Raw genomic sequence first — 3,883 nt, forward strand, 5'->3', positions numbered from 1 at the left:
GTCAGACTGACAAGGGGATGTTAAATTCCTACATTACTAAGTCCAAATGGACTAATAAGAAGAATTTGGGGCAGTCTTCTAAGACACCCCAGCCTGCTCGGTCACTAACAAGGAGCCGGTCTACACAATAGCAGGCGGGTTCTCATGCGGTGGCCCTACCATCCGGGGCACCAAGAGCCACCTTCGAAATATGGACAAAGATGATAATGAGCAGGCGTCTGCTAGCTCCTCCTTCCCAGACGTCCTGATCACTGAGAAGGACAGGGGCAGCGTCCGCCGTCCGCATGACGACCCGGTCGTCATTGAATGTAAGGTTGCCAACCAGCTGGTTGGACGGATCCTTATTGACACCGGCAGCTCATCAGACATCATCAGCCTCCGGTACTTGCAAAAGCTGAAATACAATGTCAGCAGCATGCATCCGGTTTCCACCCCTTAGTTGATTTAGGGGGTGGAATGGTTTACCCAGTCGGAAGGGTTAATTTACCAATCCGGCTGGGTGAGAAAGGAAAAGGGCGACACCTGGTTGTCAAGTTCTTGGTCGTTGAGGAGCTGACCACCTACAACATTATTCTGGGTCGGCCAACCCTACACGAAGCCAAGGCTGTAATCATCTCTTCCCTCATGCTCATCATGTATGAGAGGGATGACGGCTCTGTTGGTTCCTTGAATGGGAATCAGAAGACGGCCCGGAAGTGCTATCTCTCAGCCGTCAAAGATACTGTGGCCCCAGACGGCCAGGAACCAATAGACCTTGACAACGCCGAGGATGCCGACCCAGCCCCAGCCCCACCAGTAGCAGGAAAGAAAAGAAAGGCACCGCTGCTGGTGGAGGTGAAAAAAGAGAAGAAATATCAATCACTGACCGGGGAGCGGTCAGTAGAGCTCCGTCCCCAACCGGCTGGAGACCATATTGATATACCTCTGGACGACAGCCGTCCAGAGCGTACGATTAATGTTGGGATGGCTGCTCATGCTAAATTGGGTGTAGATCTGCACCTCCTGCTGAAGGAATTGAAAGACATCTTTACCTTTAAAGTGGAAGAGATGCCAGGCGTCAGCCCGGATCTTGCTGCCCACAAACTCGCGATGGGTCCTAAAAAGAAGCCCATCCCGCAAAAGAAAAGAAATCACGGCGAGGAAATAAGTCAGGCGGCAACTGCCGAAGTAAAAAAGTTGTTGGACTCTGGGTTCCTTCGGCCATGTAATTTCCCCGATTGGGTGGCAAATGTTGTGCTTGTAAAGAAGCCGAATGGTACCCGGCGTACGTGTGTTGATTACACAGACCTCAACAAGGCATGTCCTAAGGATAGTTATCCGCTTCCTAAGATTGACAGTCTGGTCGATTCGATAGCCGGGCATGCCTTGATGAGTTTCATGGATGCCTACTCCGGCTTCCATCAGATACCCATGTGGAAGAAAGATCAAGAGAAGACGGCCTTCGTCACTGATCAGGCGTTATTCTGTTACACTGTGATGCCGTTTGGCTTGAAAAATGCGCCGGCTATATTCCAACGGATGATTTATACGGTCTTCATTAATCAAATTGGGAGGAATGTGGAGGGTACATAGATGACATGATAGTCAAATCCAAGCAGCAGGCGGATCACCTTGCTGATCTCCGAGAAACCTTCACCACACTCAGGCGGCATAAGATTATGTTAAATCCTAAGAAATGCGTCTTTGGTGTTGAGTCTGGGAAGTTTCTCGGATTACTGATTGATCAAAGGGGGATAGATGCTAACCCCGAGAAGATACAGGCGGTGATTGACATGAAGTCACCCCGCACTATCAAGGAAGCGCAAAGACTAACCGGTTGCCGGGCGGCATTGGGGAGGTTCCTCAACCGGTCAGGTGATAAATCCCTTTACTTCTTCCAATCAATCTAGAAGAAGACCAGATTTGAATCAGGGGGATGATGCTGAGGCGGCTTTTCAAATGCTGAAAGAGCACCTGCACTCTTTGCCAAGGCTTGTTAGCCCTCTACCCAAAGAGTCGTTATACATGTACCTAGTCGTCTCAGATCATGCCCTCAGTGCTGTTCTCCTTGCTGAGAGAGACGACATTCAGCTCTTGGTCTTTTTCATTAGCCATGTTATAAAAAATGCTGAGCTCCGGTATCCCATGCTTGAAAAATTTTGCCTTGCTATGTATATGGCCTTCAAGAAATTGAAGTCGTATTTTCTGGCCCATCCGGTGGTAATTTACACCGACCATCCCCTCAAGCGGCCAATGTCTACCTTGGAATCATCCGACAGAATGTTGAAATGGGCTATTGAAATGCAAAGTCTTGAAATCACTTTTGAACCTAGAAAGGCAGTGAAAGGTCCGGCTAATCTTGGCTAGTTGGGCCTTCATTTCGCTCATCCGCCGCCGGCACCTCATTATCAGAGACTTCATGTCCCTACTCAGCAGCCCAATCCTTGAAACGAGGCGGAGGAGCCTCACCCAGCACTTGGGCATCATACACCTCAGTGGCGTAATCATACCTGAGTTTATAGACCTTAAAGTCTATATCTGGGTAGAGGAGGATCCAAGTGATCTTCAGCCGAGATAAATTATCTCGCTCATTCTCCTCCATCAGCCGCTTTTGCTCTAGGGCGAGCTCGTCCGACTGCTTGTTTTGCAGAGTGACGATCTCAACCCCCAGGTGTGAAACGTCTGCTCCGAGTTGAGCGTTTTCCTTATCAGCATCCTCTAATGCCTTGAGCTCAAATTTGGCATCCTTTAGCTTTTGATCAAGGTCATCAGCCCGGCTGGTGGCTTCATCGTTCGCAGCCGTCATGCTCCGGATCAGCTCCTCCTGTTTTAACTCTACTGCTTTAATCTTTAAATCACACATATAATTAGCATATTCAGCAGAGTTGAGGTTTTCAAGGGCCCTCCGTTTGGCGTCATTTACCTCTTCTTGTTTCCGCCTGAAGGGGCCCCGGAGTCCATCCACTCTCAGCATAACCTGAGAAAAGAGCAGCCGGATTATGATATACTTAGTATTCTGGAGCTCGCAGGCGGCGATGTAACTTAGAATATTCACCCACGAGTTGGGGGTGAGCTGCCAAACTCCTAAATTGTACCCCTTCAGGATTTTCCTAATCCCGGTATGGAGGGGGAACCGGAGGTCGGCTTCGATGACCACGTCATAGCGGACAAAGTAATGATCTGCATTATCAATGTCATCGCTACAGGCCATTACTGCATCAGACGGCGGAACGATGATGTCCCAGCCCCTTCCAAACGGGTGCTTCTCTTTAAAAGCCCTAAAGCCGCTCTTTAGTAGGGCAATGTTACCCGGCAGCATTCTAGTCCGTTTGGGGTTAGGGTTGTCTCTCTTTCTCTCTAAAAAGTCAAATGAAAGTAAGGTGAGAGAAAAAGGGGGGGGTAAAATTCTATTTATAGAAGGTGAAAACGGGGGAAAAATTCTTGTTTAAAATTTAAATTTTACTATCCGTTACTGTTCACCTCTAATAGGTGGACACGTGTCATAGGCCCCACGTGATACGCACGTGACCCCTGTGAGGGGAAAATGTTTAGGGTAAAAATACCCTAGACACGTGGACCAATGAGTAGAGGCCACGTGTCGAGTTCAGGATGGCCCACGTGGCGTAATATCCCCTTGACACATGGCCCCCTTGGATAAACCTCTGAAATGACAGCCTTCAATGGCCCAAGTCCCAAGAAGCGCCGTAAAACGGCGCAGCCCACTAAAATCTAGGTCAAGTGACCTAGCTAGGGGAACATTCTCCAATGACCCTATAAATAGGGAGATATTTCCCCACTTTAAGGACACATTCAATCATTTATTACACCTACATTCTCTCTCATTAGAGAAACACCTGAGCTTGGAATCCAAGCAGATCCCCACCTAAATTTTTGTACTCTTTAT

Source organism: Chenopodium album, chromosome 9 (assembly GCF_948465745.1).
Source record: "Chenopodium album chromosome 9, dcCheAlbu1.1, whole genome shotgun sequence".
NCBI classification, from domain to species: domain Eukaryota; kingdom Viridiplantae; phylum Streptophyta; class Magnoliopsida; order Caryophyllales; family Amaranthaceae; genus Chenopodium; species Chenopodium album.